This window comes from Hydra vulgaris, chromosome 04 (genome assembly GCF_038396675.1).
Source record: "Hydra vulgaris chromosome 04, alternate assembly HydraT2T_AEP".
Lineage (NCBI taxonomy): Eukaryota > Metazoa > Cnidaria > Hydrozoa > Anthoathecata > Hydridae > Hydra > Hydra vulgaris.
This window is the reverse complement of record NC_088923.1, coordinates 23,357,501-23,383,135: the sequence shown is the minus strand read 5'-3', so window position 1 is coordinate 23,383,135 and position 25,635 is coordinate 23,357,501. Positions and strand designations below refer to the sequence as shown.

Here is a 25,635-nt window from a genome sequence, read left to right as displayed (position 1 = left end):
TTTACGCAGAATAACAACTACTTAATTTAATTTAAGCAGCCTGTTAATGTAGGTTAAATATTTGGCTTGAAATATTTAACTGAAAACAGGTTTGATGCAATGTTTTTTGCGTCCCGTAAGTAACAGAGCATATAACCAACTGTAAGTCCTAAACTTATAATAATTGAACAAAATTTCAATATACAGGAAAATAAATAAATGATTTTGGGATGATTTATAAATATATAAATTCTAATCTGTTAAAATAAAAAAAATATATCCAAAAATGTGACGTTACAAAAATCAAAATGTCCCGTGAGTAACGGTGGAATTGCCCAGATAAATTTTCATATAAACTTGGCATAAAATACTATGCGCTAACTCGGTTTAATAAAAATGTCTGCTTGTTTTGGTTGATTATTTTGATATTATTAACTTTAGTTGGTTATTTATCGTTTAAAAATAGTTTCCCATTTTCTATATTCTATACTCTATGATCTATAATATATAATCTATACAACTTTTAAATTAAAGAAAATTGAGCTTAGTTATTAGGTATAAATAAGTCGGCTGTATAGTAACGGAATTTTAACAAAAGATATCAAAATTGCATTAAGACGTTTCATTTTATATTTTATAGAATAGTAATGATATTTTGTGTGTCTTATACTTGATAACAATCAAAGAAAAAACAAAATATTAGCTAATCACCGGTGTCAAAAAAAGATAATGGGAATTTATTCTTGTGCCTGAATTTGATATAATGTATGAAATAATGATATAATATATGAAATAATGTATGATATGATATGTATTGATATGTATGTATCGATATGATACGCATCGATATGCATATCATGTCATTCATATCGATACTTATCGATATTGATATGTATATCGCTCTATTTGAAATATGCTTTTAATATTGAGCACTCTTTTGCGACTATGAGTTTTGTTTTATTATTATAATACAAAACAAACTTAAATATCAATATATATATATATATATATATATATATATATATATATATATATATATATATATATATATATATATATATATATATATATATATCAGGCCTTGTTAAGAAGCGTTACGCAGCTCGCATTTTGCTTGCGAAAAGGCGATTTGCCTACGCGTTCAGCAGTTTTGCGCTACGCAAAAACTTTTTGAATATTTAAATTATCTTTTGATTGTGTTGGTAAAGGTGACGTAACGTAACGTTTATTCGGAAGAAACAAAGTCAGTAAAAGCGTTTAACCGCAATTGTAAAGTAATAGATTTTTTGTTAAAGAAACAGTTTGTTTAATAATTTTTTGTTGTTGTTGTTAAAAATTAGTTAAAAAAAATAAAGTGTTTTAAGTTTTATCTCAAGGAATTAAATATATAAATTCCTTTTAAAAATAAAAATTATTTTTAGTTATAATAGTTTAAAAAATGCACGATTTATTTTGATGTAAATATTTTATTAATAAGATATTTGTTTATTGTTAATGTAAAGTTTTAAAGTTGTTCGTTTAATTTATGAAAATAAATTATGATCACGAATATGTTATCGGTAACTGATAAATAAAAAAAAAACTCTTTATTGTTTAAAAACGTTATTAAAAAGAGTTCACAAATTAAATAAGGCAAAATTTATTAACAGTTAATAAAATAACCAAAAACCATCTGTAAAATCATAAGAAAATAAACAAACATTATTTTACGTTTCATGAAAAAAATATTTTTTTTCAAAATAAAATTTAGTTCATATTTGAAAAAAAATAATAAAAATGATTTTTTAAATAAGAACTTAGATTTTATTTGTAATTTTTGTTATAGTGAGAAAAAAACAAACTGTTTGGATGATTTTTAACGTGTTAATAAAATAACTTTAATTACAATGCGGTACTTGAAAAGGCGCTAGTGACGCAATATAACTTCTAACGATGCAAAATATATTTGCTGAGTTGAGTTACTTAGAAATGCGTTACGCGTTTTCGCTACGCAGCGAAATCTCGTAACAAGGCCTGATATATAGCTAGATATATATATATATATATATATATATATATATATATATATATATATATATATATATATATATATATATATATATATATATATATATATATATATATATATATATATATATATATATATATATATATTTTATATATATATATATATATATATATATATATATATATATATATATATATATAACTTATTTATTCAATTACTTATTTCTACAGCATAGATATTAATAATATTTGCAGAGAAGGATTTTTGTAATCCTGTTATAGTAGCAATTAGTTAACTATTTGTTGTGCGATAAGATATCATTTTTTTTTCTCCTAAGTTTGTTAACTGCTTTTAATGTTATTAACTTATTTGGTAAACTGTTCCATTAAGGCATAATCTTTGTGTGGTTCTTCTCTGAGATTACAAAATAGACATTTTAGAGTTGAAGGAAAAGTTTTTATGTTTAAATGTTACTAACACCAGTTTACTTTGCTTAAATTAGTTTTTATTTTAAAATATTAGATGATGTTGCCTATAATTCTTCTGGTTTCGAGACTTTCTAACCCTAAGCTTGGTAAATGTTTTTATATGAATTGTGATTTAAACTGGTACAAGCTTTGTATCTTTTTTGCTGAACTCTTTTAAGTTTTTTTATTTCATTTTTCGAAGTTGGATTCCGAACTGGTGCATAAAATTGTAATTCAGGTTAACATAATTTAGTCAACAAGTGAGTTGACCAAAGTTTAAATGTCTGCTTTAGTGTACCAAGTTTTGAGTACCCTTTTTTAGTTATCGTTGTGATGTGATCTTTCCATTTCAGATTATTAGTTATGTTGATAACTACCCAGTAAACATTGAACAGTTGGTAAGTAGTTGGCCCGATCCTAATAATCAACTATTAGCTACAGTTGGGCCAACAGTTGGCTATTTAGTTGGTACCGTGAAAAAAACGTAACGCTTTTACCAATACTTAGCCAACTGTTTTATAAACTGTTGGTACCATTAACGGCCCAACAGTAATAAAACAGTTGGTACCATTACCGGCCCACTTTTATGACTTTTTTCGCGAATTTTTAAAATCGCTTTTGCACTTTAATTGAAAGAGCAAATGTTATAAATGTTTACAACTATCTTTACAACTTGACGTGATGGTGAATAATAAGTTGCATATTTGAAATCATAATGAGAAATGCTATACCAAAAAAAAATTGTTTCTTTGGCACCAGAAAAAATTTTTTTGTTCGTTGACCTGGGTAATAATACAGTAATAATCATTGAAATAATAAGAGTAGTAATAACAATAACAACTACAATTATAATAATAACGGTAGAAATATACAACAGTAACAATAATAAAAAACTAGCAGTAAGCAACCCCTATTACGGGTTATGAGTAATTAAGTCATTAATAACAAAAACATTTTAATAACTTGATATATTATTTATAAAACTAAATACAAATTTATCTATAAATAGTATTTCAACTTTGACGGGATATGAGTAATTAAGTCATTAATAACAAAAACACATTATTAACTTGATATATTATCTATAAAACTAAATACAAATTTATCTATAAATAATGTTTTAACGAGATAAAGACCGCTTTAACATCAGTTCTTTTTAAACTCTGTCACAACACAGGTAACAGAAAAAGAAAGTCAAGTAAAGCCTGCAAATACCTAAAAAAAGAAAGGAAAAAAAAATTACAATTTTTAATATCAAAAGTATTATTTGCATTTTATTGTTAGTAGAATTAGGATAATAATATAACAGAAAATATAAAGAATAAAAAATAGCTATAACAGCCTTAGTCTATCAACACAAAATACAGTAACAATAGCGCATAGCATAAAATATTTGTAAGCACACATTACTGTGTCTCCAGAATAATTAAAAAAGAAAAGATTATAAAAAGGCTAGACAACACAACATAGTTACACTGACAAATAACACCACAACCTAATAAGATATTTTATTAACTAAAATACTTGGACTAAAAAGACTTTATTCATTACAACATTTGAACAATCGAGGTACAACTATAGTTAAACAATTTGAACTATTATACTATAAAATATCAAGCAACTCGTAAAATATTTCTTATAAATGGTCATTATCAATTGTGGTATTAAGAAATACGTAAGAGCTCAGTAGTTACAAAAATTTTATTAATTCTCCCTCTCATCTCAGAGAGGGGGAGAGAAAGAATGTATTTCCAAAGCAGCATGTTAAAAAAAGTAAAAAAACACACAATAAATAGTAATAACTGGTTTTATTATGTTACCAGTTAACAAAATTATTTTTACCTTGATTTAATTTCCAGCATTTCTTAATTAAGCTCCGGCTTCTCTTTAACTGTTGACTAATGATTAATAGAGTAAATTTCACATCATATTAAGTTTACAAAATTAAAACCATGTTTCAACAGTAAGCAAACTAATCAAGTTATGATAAAGGCAACTAAAAAAAAAAAATTATGTTTGAATTTATAAAAAATTTAAAATCATTTAAATTTAAAACTGTTATTAATTGTTACTATAAATAGAAAAATTCATACTATGCTTTGTTCTAAATTTGTCTAAAGTAAAATCAAATTAACAGACATTACCACTGCTTGACATTGAATTCTGACAAGTAAGTTTTCTGCTCGCTGAGCAGCATTTCTTAAATTTCAACAACGAATAATTTCATCTAACACTTACACTTGACAACAACTATTTTCAATATGTCTATTAGCATTTACATTAACAACTTCTTCGAGCCTAATATTACCCACTTCAATTTAACTGTTATCATTAAACATATTACTAGTAATATTACTATTGTTACAACTGAATAATAAAAAAATGTAAAAGAATCTTACAAATTGTGATCTTTTCTAATCAAAGACTATATTTAAACTTAAGATTTATTGAAACCTATATCTTTTTAGGTTTATATACATAAGTCGTTTATCAAAAACATTAAACAATATTTATTTACATCAATTATTTTTAATTTAACAAAGAATCTAGACTACAATGCATAAACTTATTTAAGTGATCAACGAATTACTGACTGTAATTTGTTGATCACTTTTGTGTCAACAAATTACAGTCAGTTTTCCATGTTAAACACATTAAATATATATCTAATATAAAATAAATCCAACATAAAATAAAATAAAAAGAGTAAACATACTCAAATCAGTATCAGTTATGCTGTGTGAAGTGACTAAAAAACACTTCAGTTCTTTCCAACTGCCCTAAAAAATAGCTTTCAGCTCTTTCCAATTGTACTAAAAAGTAAAACAAAACTTGCTTAGCTTAGTTGCCTAGTTCTTAAGAATCTGAAAACAAATAAGTAAAAAACCAAGAACAAACAAACATTTATTTATTAAAACTACTATATTTAAACAAATTAAATTAAACGAAGAACAACACTAATTCTCCTTAAAAGCTAAGAAAAATTTTTCAGCTCAAATTTGCTTGCAGACCTTGCTTGTAAAACCATGTGAATAAGAAACACATTTAGAAAAACCTAGAAACTACTTAAAAATGACATATGCAGCATTGAAGTTCAGACGTTAAATGGACTAATAGTACTGTATAATTTGGTCAAAAAATAGTGAAACCTAGAAAAACTTTTTTAGAGACATATTATATATCATTAGAAAGACAATTTTATTAGCTTTCTAATGGTGCATCCTGTCACTTTTTTTTGGTTGAGCAAAACAAATGGCGGGTCAAAATTAGAATGTAGGTTTTTTCATTACCTTTAAAAAATTTAATAAATATAAAACAGTGTTCTTAGATATCATAGCTCCATTATTAAAAAAAAAATGTGTAATTCAATTGCTATGTTATTATTGAGTGACTGAACAAAAGGAATAAAATATTTCTGAAAGCTTAAGTATTCATGTGATTATAAAAATGAATTTCTCTTTGAAATCGTAGCTCTTAGGAAAACAATATAAAAAATACTTATACTTATCTATGTATTTGAAACAGCTGCGAATTAAATATTGAATTAGATAAAAAAAAAAAAACTTTTTTGTATGGTTGACTGTCTTCTTATTTAAAGAAAAAATAATAATGGAAGGTGAAATTCAAACTGACATATCAAATGGAAAAACGTTATGTGTTAAATGCGGAGTAGGTGTACTTAAGTATGTATGTAAGAGTACTTAAGTACGTATGTAAGAGTACATGATCCTTTGAACCATATAGGTTCGAAGTATTCTGATTATAGCAAGAAAAAATATCTCCTCACTGCTATCATAGAGCATGCTGTGAAGCTTAATTTAGATACTTTAGTTGATAAGCTCAAACTGAACAAAAGAGCAAAGGCAAACACTTATATCCATTTATCCTGTAGGAATTTTAAAAAAAATCGCTCTCGAAAAAGATCAATGAAAATCGAAACAGAGCGTATTACTAGAGCCAAAATGGAATTATTTGATTTTAAAAAACAATGTTTTTATTGTGACGGTGATTATATCTATGACAGAAAAAATCTACATCGCAATAAATTTGAAGAAGTACGTACAAAAAAATCAGCCATACATTCTTCCACCATTGAAATATGCCGAAATAGAGAAGACCAACTAGCAAAAACTATAGAAGCACGTTTAACCAGTGCGAATGATCTAGTAGCAGCAGAAGACAGATATCATGTATCATGTAAAGCTAGCTTCGAAAACCCTTTACTAAAATATTCAACATCTGGACGTCCTACTTGCAGTAACAAAATAACATCATTCAATGCTATAGGTAAATTGTTAGAAAGAGACATAGAGTTTCATTCATGACAGAATTTTATTCGAAAATGATGTCAATCAATGATGACGTTTATTCAATAAAAATGACCAAAATCAAATTAAAGGAAATGTACGGTGAGTCTTTACGCTTTGTCAAAAGAGAAGGCAAAAGCAATATAATTCTATTGGACAGTGTTAGAGACATTTTATGTGAAAAATGGTACCAAGAAAAAAACACAAATGTAAACGAGGAGAGAGAGCGTGTTGTTTTAACAGCTGCAAAACTTTTGAAAAATGTCATAAAGAATCATGACCACAATTCCAAGGCATATCCTTCCGAAGAGGACATACTAAACATTGAAGAAACCATGTACCTCAATTATTACCTCAATTATTACCTCAATTAACATTTATTGATGAATAGTTCAAGCACATTTAAAACAGGTTTCAATATCGCAAGCTTTATTTACTGGAACACGTCCCAGGTCTATTATGCCATTGCAGTTTGGACTTTACTGTCGATAACCGTCTTTCATCAAAATGGCTGAACATACTGCTATCAAAATTGGGATTTAGTGTTAGTTCTGACAAGGTAAGTTTTATTTCATTCAAGTGCTGATATGTATAGTATTTACTTGTATAATAATAAAAATGCGTATTATTTATTTTTATCAGAATCCCCAGAATCCGAACAATACTGATGTTTATGTAATTTTTTTAAGGTTATCCGTTACAAACAGAATATTGTAAAGCATGATACTATCAGCGAGATCATCTCCGGAGAGGGAACCTCCTTTCTTCAATTTGTTGCTGACAACACAGACCATGACATTGCTACTGTTGATGGAAAAAATACGCACCATGAACATGGGTCAATAGCAATTACTAATAGAAAATTCACAGATGTTTTGTTCAAAAGAAATAAACTTCCAAGAGATAAAAAGGAATTATGGTCAAATATCAAGTCAAACGATGGGATAATGATTAGGCAGTACTACATACATGACATACCTTCATTAACAAAAACAATATTCAAACCAGTCATTTAGGTTTGTCATGCATACTACAGTTTAAAAAAAGTATTTACTTTTAAAAAGTTTGAAAACTAATTGTTTTATTTAATTTTAGGAAAAATTTCAAACTCGTTTTATTGATCTTTTATGGAACATTGGCTACCTTTCCAAAAATCCATGTCGAAGTTGGTCTGTACAATAGTCTCTACAAAAAACTTAGATACATTTGTTCGTATTTAATTTAAATATTTAATTTTTGGGATGATTTGTTTGATAGTGAGCAGAAAATTTTTTTAGAAATGTATGATTCAGAAGACCCTTGTGTTCTAGAAAGTAATAATCTGGCGGTTAGATTGCTAAACTGGTTTACAGAGAAAAAAGACTATTTTTCATTAAATTCACAAACATCATCTTTATTGTTACATTATGTACAATACGTTACTGTGGTCCAAGAGTTTATTAGAGCAGAGAAAACAAGTAACTAGTCATTGCATATTTCTGCAACAAAGTGAATGCTCAATCTTTTTGCTGCAACAGGCCACAATAACTATGCAAAATCGTGCAGGCTTTACCTTCAGACCGTTGATGTCTTACAAAGAGAACACCCTCTAATTTACGCACAATACATGGCAGGTAATCACACTGTTAGAAGAACCAAAAAAAATGGTCTGGGATATGGACTGATCTAGCAATTGAACAGACTCTGATGAAGTCATTAAAAGGTAGAGGTGGAGTTATTGGTAAAGGCTTGACTGAAATGTGTTGAGGGTTTGGACTAAAACATTGCATTGATGCGCAGATGTAAGTGATGCGATGAGCACTCTAACATCTCCGCATAAATTTGCTGACAAACATAAAGAAATGTATCCTGGAAGAATGAAACGTGATAGTGACAACTTTAAAAAAATACAACCATGATTTTTCGCTCATAACCCATTCATGGTTGGAGATCAACTTGCTATTTTGGACTCAGGTTTGGTTGATAATCAAAAACAAATTACCTGTGATCGATCAGAAGAGATAAGGGCATCAATACACTAAGAGTTGAATGGTAAAACCGACACAAATTACTCTTTCAAACAAAAAAATCAAATAACAACACTGCAGAGCTTATACTCCTGCTTGTCTATTCAAGACGAAATAGTTACAATTGACCTATTAACACTTTTTCTAAGAATGGTTGTTGTTGTTGAAAGAAAGCCAGAGAATGAAGTGGAGAGTTACTTTCAATATGAGTTATCACCGTATCCAACATCTTTATTTAAAGGAGGTGTCATTAGATCAGCACAAAAGTCCACATTGAAAGCATTCATACTCAATAATGTATCACCAGTAAAGAACCTGTATCAGTCAAGATTGCTGATGGGGGGCGCATTATTGTGGTGCTGCAATTGGAAAAAAAATGAGTTATTTAGTGAAATTTTTCAGAAATACATTGATTTTTTTCAACACTTACAACTTGACACAATCATTTTTGATGGTTATCAGTTGTCCACTAAAGATAGTATCCACCAAAAGCTAAGTAACTACAAAAACAAAAATGATTTTGTCAGGCTTTTAGCATTGAAGTAACAAAACAATGATTTTAAAATTATTTGTTGTCCCAGTGATGCAGACATAAGTATTGTTAAGCTAGCGCTTGAGATTGACAACGTTGAGTCAGTCACAATTTATTCGGATGACACTGATATTTTATGTCTATTGATACATCATGTACATACTGGAGCACAACCTTAAGGCATCTTTTTAAAAACGTTGACACAAACTAGGCTACAGATCAAAGATTATGTTATAAAATTCAGAATTTTGTAAAGACAAGTGATGATACTCTTTTAAATTATGTATTATTTGCACCCGCATTCACTGGGTGTAACACAACCAGTGCCGTAACTAGGCAGGTGCAACAGGTGCACTTGCACAGGGCCCGTAGTTTAGGCGGCCGTGAAATGGAACTTTAAACTGACGAAAATATCTTTCAATAATATCTATTGAATATAACATTGTTAAAGACATTAATTATGACGACGTTATAAATGAATTTGCGCAAATGAAAGCGAGAAAAGTGCAATTTTAATAAAGAAATTTTTAAAAATAATAAATTAAAATATCTTTTTTATTTACAATTTTTCTAAAAAAAAGTTAGGCTTAGGGGGCCGAAAAATGAAATTTTGCACAGGGCACTAGAAAAGCTAGTTACGGCGCTGAACACAACATCAGCAATCCATAACTTCGGCAAAACCACAATTTTTACAAAGTTGAAAAATTCAAATGAATTGAAATCTACTGCAGATTTATTCTATATGGAAAATATTTCTACTGATGATATTGGCAAGGGAGCTATTCGTTTTTTTGAGCTGCTTCATTCACCTTGTTTCAATCTACAGCAGATCAGGAAACATAAATACAATGAAATGGTGGCATCTGATCGTGCAAGTATCGATCCTGCTCTATTACCACCATCATCAAGAGCTGCATATTATCATAGACTCAGAGTTTATCACCAAATTGAAGTATGGAGAAATTTAAGTGACGTTGATTTAGATCCATTGAGTTGGGGATGGGTAATACAAAATCAAATGCATGCACCAATTATGACAGATATAGAAGCAGGTCCTCAAGATATTTTAAACATTATCAGATGTGATTGCAAAGGTCCATGTGGAAATAAATGTACTTGTCGAAAAGTTGGATTAAATTGTTCATCATCTTGTAAAGAGTGCCATGGCGTAACATGCACTAACGGTAATAATAATATTCCAGAAGAAGACATTGAAGAGAAAGAAAGACACTTTCTTGATGCTTTTGTATCTAGAAAGTGTCTTTATATATTTAAAATATATTTATATATAATTTAAAAAATACATATGATGTCAGATTATTTTGTATTTTCTTATAAATATTGGGTTATTTAAACGAGGATCGTCGTGAATGGGGGGGGGGGGAAGGAGTAGAGCGTCCTGGGAAAATTTTTTTTCCAAATTTCAAAAATTAGATATAAAATTAAGAAATATATATATATATATATATATACACACACAGAAATACACACGTAAACATACTATACTAAATCTACGCACATATACATTTTAGCTGCTAAAAATATTTCTTTAATATGAAAAAACAAATATAATAGTGCCACAGTTATTGGCATGACTCAAATATTAACACTTTCTATTTTTTATCACAAACTTTATATTTATTTTCAACAAATAAGTGTAAAAATGTTTATGGGATAAAAAAAGAAAACCATTATCTAGCATTTGAGAAAAAATTTATTATTAATTTTCAGCTCTTTTTAGAAAACTTTAATACAAGTTAGAAATTTATAATTTATTTCTGTTTTAGGAAAAATCAAAATCCAGTTTGTTGTGTCAACTCTAACTAAATTATTTAAGAAAACTTTCGAAAAAAATTTTTAGCCTACATTTGCATTTATATAATTCAACTCACCTCGGATAAAATTTTAAAGAGCTTTTGAAAGTTAGGCTTGGATTTTTTAAAACTACCAAGAAAACAGAAAAAGCAAGTCAACAACTACTAAAGGAACAATTTGATATGGTCAAAACTGTTTCAGTTTTATTATTGTCAAGTTACTCTTAGGTGCTTTATACAAGATGGAATGAATGAGTGGGATTTTTTGTCCAGATGCAATAAATGTGGAGAGATCAGGAAGAAAGGTGGAGGTCTTAATTAACAGTTGGGTGCAAATTTTTATTTTCATTTATATAAGTTGACCGCTTTATTAAGTTGACCGTTTTTAGTAATTTTTTTTGGCAATTACATTGTTTTTGATAAAAACATTTTGAGAAAAAAGATTTACTGGATTTTCTATTTGTTTCACTGTTCTGACTATTTTCGAATTTATATATATAAATATATGTTATAATATAATAACTTATAACACCTGATGACTAAAAAATGAGACAAAATTTAAATCAATTTATGTATAATATTTATAATCATGCAATTGAAATAAATTAGTATGTTTATAGGGAATTTAAATTTCTATTAAAATTATATTATAAATTTAAAATAATAATTAAAATGCCTCCGTATAAAACAAGTTTGCAAGAAGACCTAAGAAAACGCATTTGCCAATTTAGAAACTCGCATCTGGAAAAGCCAAAAATCTTCACAGTAAAACACTTTCTAGATGAAGGAGCATCAAAAGCGACCATTTATCCTGCATTAGAACGTGTAGACAATAATTTAGGCTATCAACGAAAAAAAGGAAGCGGTCCAAAGGCGAAAAAATTTGACAAAAAGCACATAGGCCAATTGAAAAAGGCATTTGATCATTATAACGATGTTTCACAACCTCAAGTAGCTCGAAGATTCGATTGTGACCAATCATATATATCTAAAATTTTTTAGAAACAAGACGAGTATTAGATATTTCAAGAAGAAAAAGATTCCACATCGAAGCGAAAGCCAACTAGCTTTAATCAAACCTTTGTGTTGGCATATATATCGCAATTTTAGGAATTTTGATTTTATCATGGATGACGAATCATATTCCACATATGCGAATACAACATTGTCTGGCAACGATGGCTTCTATTATAGCGTCGTGGCAATCAACAAACAAGCATACATCAGATGTCTCCGCAAGTGGTTAATACCCTTCATTGATGAACATTATAAAAACGAAGAGTGCTTGTTCTGGCCAGATATAGCTAGCTCGCAATATACAAATGAAGTGGTTTATTTATCGATGCCAATAACATCAAATACCTGCCAAAGGTAAAAAATCTACCCAATTTACCAGAAGCTCGACCAATTGAGGACTTTTGGGGTCAGTTGAAACGTTTTTTCTACGAAGATAATTGGCAAGCAATAAGCATTCCTCAACTCAAATGGCGTATCGTGAATTGTCTTAACAAAATGAATTCGGAAGTGGCAAAACGTTATGCCTCAATGACATCAGTTCGTCTAAGTCAAATTGCTTTTAATGATGTTATTGAAAACTAATAAATATATTTTTTTAAATATCATATAACTGTTTATGAATTTATTTTAAATTAAATTTGATAGCTATGTAACTATGGCTATAATAACAATTTTAAAGTTGTCTCATTTTTTAGTCATCAGGTGTTATGCATGTATTTTGTGTTTGAGAGTGACTGAATCTATAATTGTAGGTATAGCTTATATGGTATTGTTTTTAGCACTTCGCTAAACGACTACTTCTGTGCCCTTATTGTTATTGACAATAATCTATTGATACATTGATTTTTGATTCATATATATCTATTCAACGTCTAAACTTCAATGCTGCATATGTCATTTTTAAGTAGTTTCTAGGTTTTTCTAAATGTGTTTCTTATTCACATGGTTTTACAAGCAAGGTCTGCAAGCAAATTTGAGCTGAAAAATTTTTCTTAGCTTTTAAGGAGAATTAGTGTTGTTCTTCGTTTAATTTAATTTGTTTAAATATAGTAGTTTTAATAAATAAATGTTTGTTTGTTCTTGGTTTTTTACTTATTTGTTTTCAGATTCTTAAGAACTAGGCAACTAAGCTAAGCAAGTTTTGTTTTACTTTTTAGTACAATTGGAAAGAGCTGAAAGCTATTTTTTAGGGCAGTTGGAAAGAACTGAAGTGTTTTTTAGTCACTTCACACAGCATAACTGATACTGATTTGAGTATGTTTACTCTTTTTATTTTATTTTATGTTGGATTTATTTTATATTAGATATATATTTAATGTGTTTAACATGGAAAACTGACTGTAATTTGTTGACACAAAAGTGATCAACAAATTACAGTCAGTAATTCGTTGATCACTTAAATAAGTTTATGCATTGTAGTCTAGATTCTTTGTTAAATTAAAAATAATTGATGTAAATAAATATTGTTTAATGTTTTTGATAAACGACTTATGTATATAAACCTAAAAAGATATAGGTTTCAATAAATCTTAAGTTTAAATATAGTCTTTGATTAGAAAAGATCACAATTTGTAAGATTCTTTTACATTTTTTTATTATTCAGTTGTAACAATAGTAATATTACTAGTAATATGTTTAATGATAACAGTTAAATTGAAGTGGGTAATATTAGGCTCGAAGAAGTTGTTAATGTAAATGCTAATAGACATATTGAAAATAGTTGTTGTCAAGTGTAAGTGTTAGATGAAATTATTCGTTGTTGAAATTTAAGAAATGCTGCTCAGCGAGCAGAAAACTTACTTGTCAGAATTCAATGTCAAGCAGTGGTAATGTCTGTTAATTTGATTTTACTTTAGACAAATTTAGAACAAAGCATAGTATGAATTTTTCTATTTATAGTAACAATTAATAACAGTTTTAAATTTAAATGATTTTAAATTTTTTATAAATTCAAACATAATTTTTTTTTTTTAGTTGCCTTTATCATAACTTGATTAGTTTGCTTACTGTTGAAACATGGTTTTAATTTTGTAAACTTAATATGATGTGAAATTTACTCTATTAATCATTAGTCAACAGTTAAAGAGAAGCCGGAGCTTAATTAAGAAATGCTGGAAATTAAATCAAGGTAAAAATAATTTTGTTAACTGGTAACATAATAAAACCAGTTATTACTATTTATTGTGTGTTTTTTTACTTTTTTTAACATGCTGCTTTGGAAATACATTCTTTCTCTCCCCCTCTCTGAGATGAGAGGGAGAATTAATAAAATTTTTGTAACTACTGAGCTCTTACGTATTTCTTAATACCACAATTGATAATGACCATTTATAAGAAATATTTTACGAGTTGCTTGATATTTTATAGTATAATAGTTCAAATTGTTTAACTATAGTTGTACCTCGATTGTTCAAATGTTGTAATGAATAAAGTCTTTTTAGTCCAAGTATTTTAGTTAATAAAATATCTTATTAGGTTGTGGTGTTATTTGTCAGTGTAACTATGTTGTGTTGTCTAGCCTTTTTATAATCTTTTCTTTTTTAATTATTCTGGAGACACAGTAATGTGTGCTTACAAATATTTTATGCTATGCGCTATTGTTACTGTATTTTGTGTTGATAGACTAAGGCTGTTATAGCTATTTTTTATTCTTTATATTTTCTGTTATATTATTATCCTAATTCTACTAACAATAAAATGCAAATAATACTTTTGATATTAAAAATTGTAATTTTTTTTTCCTTTCTTTTTTTAGGTATTTGCAGGCTTTACTTGACTTTCTTTTTCTGTTACCTGTGTTGTGACAGAGTTTAAAAAGAACTGATGTTAAAGCGGTCTTTATCTCGTTAAAACATTATTTATAGATAAATTTGTATTTAGTTTTATAGATAATATATCAAGTTAATAATGTGTTTTTGTTATTAATGACTTAATTACTCATATCCCGTCAAAGTTGAAATACTATTTATAGATAAATTTGTATTTAGTTTTATAAATAATATATCAAGTTATTAAAATGTTTTTGTTATTAATGACTTAATTACTCATAACCCGTAATAGGGGTTGCTTACTGCTAGTTTTTTATTATTGTTACTGTTGTATATTTCTACCGTTATTATTATAATTGTAGTTGTTATTGTTATTACTACTCTTATTATTTCAATGATTATTACTGTATTATTACCCAGGTCAACGAACAAAAAAATTTTTTCTGGTGCCAAAGAAACAATTTTTTTTTGGTATAGCATTTCTCATTATGATTTCAAATATGCAACTTATTATTCACCATCACGTCAAGTTGTAAAGATAGTTGTAAACATTTATAACATTTGCTCTTTCAATTAAAGTGCAAAAGCGATTTTAAAAATTCGCGAAAAAAGTCATAAAAGTGGGCCGGTAATGGTACCAACTGTTTTATTACTGTTGGGCCGTTAATGGTACCAACAGTTTATAAAACAGTTGGCTAAGTATTGGTAAAAGCGTTACGTTTTTTTCACGGTACCAACTAAATAGCTGACTGTTTGCCCAACTGTAGCTAATAGTTGATTATTAGGATCGGGCCAACTACTTACCAACTGTTCAATGGTTACTGGGAGATCATCATTTAATTGTCAGTTATAGTTTTCATGTTTTAACAGTTTTTAACTTTAATTATTTAAATACTATATAAAATGAATTTAAAATGATAGAATAAATTTTCAAAAAAATGTTTTACTTTATTTTTTTGAATTTAGCTTCATGGTATGTCAGTGATTAATACTGCACCTTCTGTATTTAATTTTACAGCTCCTGCTTGCCCAAAAGGATATTTAGAAGCTACAGAAATACATTGCATCTCTTTATCTTATATTATTATGCAATAAAGTTTTGCTGTATGGTTACGTAAAAAATATACAAAGAAATGGAGTTTTTTTAACCAATGTATTATGGTAAAGTTTTTTTTTCCTTAGTCTCAAAAAGTACACATACAAAGGGTTTATAAAAATCAGATAAAATATGTCTTTAGAAATAATTAAAAAAAAAAAGTTGAATTCTAAGCATACTTTTCATTAACTTGAATAAATTAATTCTGTCGTTCAAACTGTGTATATATATATATATATATATATATATATATATATATATATATATATATATATATATATATATATATATATATATATATATATATATATATATATATATATATATATATATATATATATATATATATATATATATTCATATATATATATACAGTGGCTTGCCATATTATTAGACTTAACAAGAAAAAAACAAAGTTACGTCATTAATTTGATTTTCATTTATTATTTTTTATAGTATAAGGATATTTTACTATAGATAAATAAAAGTAATTGTTTTTGAAAAAACGATTACATATATTTAACAGATAATAATGAAAAATAATAAAAAAATATCATGAAAGACTTAAATAGCTAATATTTTGTATGTTATCCCTTTGCTGCAATTACGCTTTGTTTGCTTCGTGGCATACTCAAAACACAACTTTTACCAGGTGTTTGCAGCTCTTCACTGAAGCCCCACACGTATATTAGCTTTTCAATCAACTCCTGTTTCGTTGTTATTGTGCTTTTACCATTTCTTGCTTGAGCAGCTCCCTTACATTCTTAATTGGATTTAAATCCAGAAAATTTTGAACCAATCGAAGGATATCAATGTTTTTTTCTTTAAATTGCTTTGTAATGATTTTAATCTTGAGATATAGTGCCCCATCATGCATAAAAGTGCATTTTATTTATTTGAGAACCATTGTGCCAACTGCGGTATTAGTCTATCATTAAATATTTCCCAATACCGATCTTGTCTCAATGTCCCTTTTACCATATACAGCCTTCCAATACCTTAAAAATTAAACACCGACCATACCTTGACAGATGTAGGATGCTTTACGGTTGGCACAATGCAATCTGAGTGAAAATTTTTACCCACTCTTCTCCTAACAAAACTAGATTTGTCACCTCGGTATAGTTAAGGCAGTTTTAAAGTATTATAACGTCTGTATGATATTATTTATTGACTATGACATATTTCCGTTAAATGATCAGGTCTGTGAATTATGAAAAGACGAAAAAAATTAAAATGATTAATTTTGCGGTATCATAAAATAAAAAAATTTATAGCGAAAAAACCCAGTCCAAAGATTCTTTTTTTTTTAAAAAAATCTTCTTAAAATCCCAATCGCTTTTCCAAATTTAGATAAGATTTTAAATAAATTTTAGGTAAAATGAACATCAAAGTTTGATTATACGATCTGTTCTGATCGTTTATTGGCGCCTTTTTTTAATTATAAGCTCTTTCTTGGTCAGAATTGTAGTATTTTTTGTGAAAATTGATAGAAATGTTGTATTTTGACAACTATATATAGTTAATATACGTCAGAACCGATTAGAACAAGGATCTATTGTAAATTAAGGCACTTTTTTAAAAGATTTTAACTAAATTCATGTTAACACCGATGGGCGAAAGTGATCTTAAGACTCCAAAATAGTGTTTTTTAGATTTACTTTTAGGGGTAGCAAAAAGGTTTTGAAAATTATATCAAAAAAAGAAAAGTATAAGTATCTACAAATATTAAAAAAACGTGGTGCAAAAAAAATCATAACATCTAAAGATTTTGTTTGGACATAATACGCTTAAAAAATCATGCTAATTTCAAATAAAAGATTTCGAATATTTTGTAAACTGCCTTAACTACACCGTGACTTAAAAAATGCTCTAACCTGAAAAAAAAAACCTAAAACACACACGAATAAGATTAAAGAATAAATCAAAATTAAGTTAAACGTTACAATTAAAGATTTTTATTCAGTATTACTTTCCAGTCATTCTCTGTGAAGTTTTTATATTTTTTTGCTAAGTTTAGACGTTCCTTTGCCATAATGGGTGTTAACTTTGGTTTACGTGCTGGCCAACGTGAAGTTGGCCACCACGTAAACCAAATTCATAATGAGCAGGAAATATCAATTACCTGCTCATTAACAATCTTGCTCAATAAGTTCAAAGTGTTTTTTCTTTGTTGTAGACAAATATCCCCAACTTTTTTGCCAGTCCTGGATGTTGCGAACCTTTTTCTACCACAAGCGGCTTTACGAGCAGATTTTAAAGGTATGTTAAGAGCAAGTTTTTGCTTCACTTGCTTCACTGTGCTTTGATAAATGTTGAGTATCTCAGCTATCTTATGTTGCAACATACTTGAATTTTTTAATAATCTACAACAGAGCCGGAACCAGCTTTTTTTGGTCTTTGAGATAGATAACTTCCAGACCTGGAGCAAACTCTAACTATACTAATATTCATCGATAAATTTTAAATTTCATAGTAAAATATTTTAGCTTTCAAAAATTATGACCATATATAGTTTAAGCCCCCCTCAATTTGAGGGGGTTATAAATTTTATATGGTCATTATTTTTGAATGCTGAAAGACAATACTATGAAACTTAAAATTTATCGATGAATATAAGTCTAGTTAAGAACAGTACAAAAAATATTTCATCAACTTGTTGCTCTCACGTTTGGGGCAGGGGGGCGCAAAATTTTGGGCTTTTTTGTTCCCAGCCTCCAATCATCGCAATTTTTAGCAAAACATCCTTATTTGACATAAGTATAAACATATAAATGTTTGGAGTTTGCTCCATGTCTGGAAGTTAGCTATCTCAAAGACCAAAAAAAGCTGGTTTCGCTCTGTACAAACTTCACCTAGTTTTTATGGAGAAATATAACATGCCCTCCTCATTGCTAAGTAAAGAAGACAATATTCTATAAGATTGTGTACTCATCCATAAAAAAAAAATAGTTTTATATATTTTAGTTTAAAGATTATGAGTATTAAGATATAAACACCTTTGCGATTAATAAAATATTCAATGTTAGTCACAAAATAATCTTCAAAATGAGGTATTCCAATAAATTTATTTGTAGAAAGAAATACTTAACAAAACCATTATATGCAACGTTCTGTTCAAACTGACAACATATGATGAGAATGACACTTAAAAATATGAGTAATGTTGCTATTTATGAAATATCATATTTGGACATAGCTAAAGTAAGAAATAATGAAAGAGAAAAAGATTATGTGGGAAGCAAAGATTTTTAGTGATGTTTTGTCGGTTTTTCACTAAGTTTAGTAATATGGCAAGCCCCTGTGTATATATACACATTTTTACACCTTGTCTAAAAGAGAAAGGATATTACTTGAAGATCTGCTCCAGATATAAATTCCTTTGAAAAATCACAGTTTACTTTAGGCGTTTTTATAGGCTTATTTAAAGCCTTTGATACCATCAATCACGTCATTCTCATAAAAAAACTGAAACAATATGGTATCACCGGTGAAGTCTTGACATTATTAAAAAACTACTTAAAAAATCGTAAACAATTTGTTTTACATTGATTAATCTACCCCTTCAAATGTTTTAGAAATAGCCTGTGGAGTTCCACAGGGCTCCATACTTGGACCACTATTATTTCTTATTTATATAAATGATCTATATAGAGCCTCTAACTTAATGACAATAATGTTTGCGGATGATACCAATCTTTTTCTATCCAACGAAAACATCAATCATTTGTTTCATGATATGAATATTGAACTGAAAAAAATTTCAGACTGGTTCAAATCAAATAAACTTTCGCTAAACATTGAAAAAACCAAATATGTTCTCTTTTATCCAGTTTCAAAAAAGCATATTCTACCATGCAAAATACCTGTGCTTATTCTTGATAATATTCCTATAAAAAGAATCACGTACACAAATTTTTTAGGTATCATTATAGATGAAAATCTTTCGTGGAAGTACCATATTGATAACTTATGCCATAAAATATCCAAAAGTATTCGAATTCTTTATAAATCAAGAAGTATTTTAATGAGACATACTTTAATTAAGTTATATTACTCTTTGATACACTGTCATATTTGTTATGGCAATGTCGCGTGGGGGAGTACGCACAAAAGTAAGTTAAAACCTCTCCATTGTCAACAGAAGCATGTAGCACGTCTTATAAATTTAAAAGATCTTTTTACTCATGCAAAGCCTCTTTTATTTAACATGAACATTCTTAATATTTATGAGGTTAATATTTTCAACGTTCTTTGTTTTATGTTTAAATGTAAAATTAATTTATGTCCAGTTTCTTTTAGTGATTTATATTCATGTAAAGAAAAAAACAAATATATACTCCGAAATAATAATTTTATACGACAACCAAAATGTAAAGCAAATCCTGCATTCCATTCCGTGGAGCATTTTTATGGAACAAAATAGTCTTAAAAAATTTTGATTTTACTCATGAATGGAGTTATCCACTATTTAAAAAAAAACTAAAAGAAATAATTTTTAAAATTGATGACATATTTCTTTATTTTTGAATGCTTGGTTTTGATGGCTTCATAAGATAGCTTTATATTTTAGTTTTAAATATATTAGACCACTAACAATATTTATATTTTTGTCGAGTCAAGAGTTTTTATCTTGTAACTTTATTTTATTGTATTTAACGTTCTAGCGGTTCTCGATGACAAGACCTAGTAGTCTTCTGCGAGTCTCCGCGTTCTTTATATTAAAAAAAATATATACATATTTTAGTATTTATATAATATATTTTAAAGATTTATTTTAACATGTAACACGAGTTTTATTCAAATTGTAATAAAAAGAACAGAAAAAAAAAAAAATATATACCAACAGTGTTTCATGCAAAGACGGATTAGAGATATATAGAGATAAAGAATTGAATCTGGAGTGAGAAAGTGGGGAGTATGCTAAAGAGATGCAAACTTAGCAGGTGCTAATTTTGAAATAGATTTGATATATGGTTTCCAAAAAAGGTCAAAAGCAAGAATCGCTAGTTGCGTTCTACAAATAGAGATGATATTGATAAGAATTTCTTAACAAACAATCCAGCTTTTTCTTTGGATGTAGTGACAAAATCTGAGGCATTCAAGAGAAGTGTAATAACAGATGTGTAATAACAGAGGTGTAATAACAGATTTACTGTTGTTATGGATACTGGTAAAAATTTTCAGGTGTCACTAGAGACTAATTTTTGAGATGCAATACGAGATTTTGTGACCTGAGAAAAGCAGGCGTCGGCGTTTGACAAAACCTTTTTACAATGGTTTCTAGCAATAGTAAACAGATGTCTGTTTTCTGGAGAATTGTTTTGCTGATAGGTATGAAAAATAATGGTTACGATTGGACATTGCAGCAGCAAAATGAGAGGAAAATCATGGAGAAGAGTGAGGCATGACTTAGAATTGTTAAGAGGGAATAAAAGGTTCCTTCCTAGATTTCCTAGAATTCCTTCCTAGAATTCCTTTCTAGAATTCCTAGAATTCTTTCCTAGAATTTTTAGAATTCCTTCCTAGAATTCCTAGAATTTCTTTCTAGAATTCCTAGAATTCTTTCCTAGAATTTTTAGAATTCCTTCCTAGAATTTCTAGAATTCCTTCCTAGAATTTCTTCCTAGAATTCCTAGACTGAATCCAACGAGTTGCTTAAGAAGCACATTTGTCATCAGAGAGAAGAAGGATTTTTACTTTAGGGGCATCACGAAGAAAATCTAGGAAAGAGTCCCAGTCAGATTTAAGGTAGGTGTGAAAGGTACAATGATAGGGGGATTCTAATGGTAAAGAAGACTAAGGTAATAGTTTTATAGAACCATGATCAGAAGCGCCTAAGGATGAATGTGGAGAAACTGAGCTCTGACTAGGATCAGAAACAAGACGTAAGTCAAGTAGAGAAGGTAATATTAAATTGGGTAGAAAGAGAGTTGTAAAGTTAACTATTTGTGTTAGCAATTGAGAATAGCAAACATTGTAGGCCTTAACACCAGCAGAGTCATTGACACTAGAGCTAAGCTATTCATGAGCATTAATATCACCAATAATAACAATATTGGATGAAGGATAAAGAGCAAGGGCTTGGTCAATTTAATCAGAAATAACATTAAAAAGAGTACAGCCTTGAGATAAGGGAGAGTGATGTAGCTCAAATAAAAAGGCAATAAAGTGAAGTGGTTCAAAAAAAAGCAAATAAAAAAATAGTCTGCGGTTTCAAACCTAGTTTTCTCAACAAATGGGTGAATTCTTACAAATGTAGATGCCCAGGCCAAGCATGTGACTATTGGAGTCTTTATGAATTAAAGGAAGATGACCATCAACAGTAAGATCACAAGATGAGAAAGCTAAACTCAAATTAGTCTGACAAAGAGCAAGTAGGTCTGGTAAACTTTGCAAGAGATAAGACTCAGAAGAAGAAAAATGCTTTAAAGACCAAGAATATTAGTGCATGATAGATTTAGAGAACTTGGTGATGGCGATGGTTTTTTGTGGTTTATAGTTTTTGGTACTTTGGTCATTTTTGAATTTTTTAACATGTTTTTGGATTAGTAAACATGTTTTTTACAATACGGCAATTCCATGGTGTCGGACGTGACATTCAAACATGTTTAAAAGTGTCATTTGTTATGAAATCAAGAAGTTTTTGCTAATATACTTTCATTCTTAATACAATGGTATGTGCTATTAATCATGTTATCATGATTTTTTTATTTACAATGCTGGCTGTACTGTAACTAAAATTACACTGTGTTTTAGACGTGACGGTTTTTGAACTTTACGCCGTCACGTCTGACAGCATGAGATATTAGTTACAGCACATCCAGTAAAAAGTTCTTGATTTTATAACAAATGACACTTTTAAACATGTCTGAATGTCATGTCCGACACCATGGAATTGTCCAATAATTAATTACGACTTAATGTTACCTAAATAAACGTTTCATAAAAAATATCAAAAAGCAATCAAAAAATATATATATATATATATATATATATATATATATATATATACATATATATATATATATATATATATATATATATATATACATATATATATATGTATATATATATATATATATATATATATATTACATACATATATATATACATATATTATATACATATGTATATACACACACACACATATATATATATATATATATATATATATACGTATATGTATGTATATATATATATATGTCAGTGTATTCTGCAAGTAGAGGGCTCAATGTTCTTAAAGAACAGAGAAATAATAGATTAGTAAAAACACTTATCTAACTTTTATCTTCAACATCATTTTTCTCCATCATTAGGTTCGTCAGGAAGAATGTCTAAACATAACAAGTATAAAAGGTCATCAATTCTAGTACTCCTTCCTCTGCTACTTCATTTAAATAATTTTTTGCCACTCGGGAACAATATTTTAGGTCATTTTCCTGCTGCAGAATGAAATTATGACCTATTAGCCTCATTCCGGATGATACAGCATGGTGCCTTAGGATATCCACATAACGTTCCCCGGTGAGTCGCCCCCCTATTTTGATCAAATCACCTACTCCATATAAAGATAAACAGCCCCAAACTTGTAAAGAGCCTCCCCTGTGTTTAATTGTAGGGTTTAAACACTCGGGCTGATAGGCTTCTTCAAATCTTCTTCAAACATATTGGCGTCCTTCCGTTCCAAAAATTTCGAATTTGGACTCATCGATGTACAGAACCAGATTAAACATATCCTGGACCCAATCTTTGTGTTATTTTGCATATTTAAGTCGTTTTTCTTTATTGCCAAACCGTAATAATGGTTTTTGAATTGCAACACACCCTCTTAATCCCAATTTAAGTAGGTGCCGTCGAATAAAAGAAGAGCTGATATTTTTCCCAGTTGCTGTGTTAATGTCTTTTGCCAGCTTGGTTGATGCTTTTTTTGTATTTCCTAAAGATAGGGCTTTCAAATATTTATTTTCATCTTTCGTTAGCTTAGGTCTACCACTTTTCTTTCTATTTTCAAGGGAGCCAGTTTCTCTGATTTCTGTAACAGCATTCTTTGAATAACCTGTTTTGGATGTAGTTGTTATTTTAATAATTTTATTCATTTTAATAAATAAACAAACAAATCCCTCATGTTTCCTCATTAATTTTTTTTATTTATTCAAAATAATATATTGTTTTAACTTTTCTTATATATTATTAAACTTAAGTACGCTTTAAAAAAATTAAATTGAAAAAAATTGTAGATACGTCTAATTATACAAGTGGTCTAAAACTTATTCACAATACTGTATGTATTTATATTACTTGTATGTATATGTATATATATATATATATATATATATACATATACATACAATCATATATAATAATATCATATATATCATATATTATATATTTATTGTATATAAATATATATAAATATATATATATATATATATATATATATATATATATATATATATATATATATATATATATATATATATATATATATATATATATATATATATATATATATATATATATATATATATGTTGAGGTAACCTGTTCAAATTTAATTTCACTCAAATCTTTATCTAAAAACTATTGCAGTAGTCCAAATTTCTTTTTATGTAATGGTGTGTCAATCATTTAACGCTAAAACATAGCATCATCCATGGGAGAGGTTTCGTTTGTCTGATTTTTTGGTCGATCTGTATTGGTAATGGTTTTTGATGATTCGCCTTAATCTATTTAAAAAAAAAAAACAAGTTTTATAATAAATAACAAAATAAATGATTATCTTAGTCTATTGTTTTGTATTGTACCTAAATAAATGCACTATAAAAAATGCTGTTTGAAAAAACCAGAGTGATGATTCGATGGAAGAGTAAAATTGATTTTTTCCTTATTGATCAGAATTCTTTGTGTATGTACATTTAAACGGAATCGACCCTTCATTCTTTTTTTCAAATTGTTTTTTAGAGCCATCTACTTCAACCTAAATAAGAGACGCCCTTAGAGAATTTATGAAAACCATTAAGAAACATAATTCATCAAATATACTATTGTACTTTTTAAATATTATAAACTTTTAAATTAAATGCAAATAATTTATTACTTTGGAAAGACCCAGAAGCCCGAGTATTCACAAGTATTTTCATTAGCATTTGTACCAGGATGTAAATCCTCTCTTAATTGATTTTTGCTTATAAATATAGAAATCTTTAAAGGTTGATTCGAAACCATCTCATTTAAGTTTTTTGCTTGTTAAAGTGCAAATATCCTGTTTTAAGATAAATTAGACTAATATACACTCAAATATAGGTAATAAATATAAATATAAGTTATACATAATATTTAAAAAAACCAAATGCACATATGCCCCCTGTTCATTAATAGTCACCTACCTTAATCAACATTAATATTATTATCTTCATTAAGTTTCTGAAGCCTTCTATAAATATATTGTCTTCATCTAGATTATGTGATAACAGTAAAACTCCTAAAAGATAAAATTTGCAAAAACAAAATTACCAGAAATATTAGTGTCATTTTAAATTTTTTTAAGTTAAAGATAAATAACTAGAGTTTCAATACAAGTATTTTCATTAACAGTTGTACCAGCATTAATATTTTTTCTCATTCTCTTTTTCGTTGAACA

At 28.1% G+C, this 25,635-nt stretch overlaps 1 long non-coding RNA gene across 4 annotated transcripts in view; it reads right to left on the bottom strand.

Annotated features, from left to right (window-relative positions):
• Window positions 1-24,532: 24,532 nt before the first annotated feature.
• The window catches only part of LOC136079033 (uncharacterized), a 1,798-nt gene continuing 695 nt past the window's right edge, over window positions 24,533-25,635 (bottom strand). For 2 of the 4 annotated variants that reach the window (XR_010637880.1, XR_010637882.1), the window contains 4 exons: window positions 25,382-25,476; window positions 25,093-25,257; window positions 24,800-24,972; window positions 24,533-24,721 (listed from right to left, as the gene is read on the bottom strand). This is a non-coding gene — a long non-coding RNA (uncharacterized LOC136079033). Of the gene's footprint in view, window positions 24,722-24,799; window positions 24,973-25,092; window positions 25,477-25,635 lie in introns of all 4 variants that reach the window. The other 2 variants (XR_010637879.1, XR_010637881.1) reach the window with 1 other exon arrangement.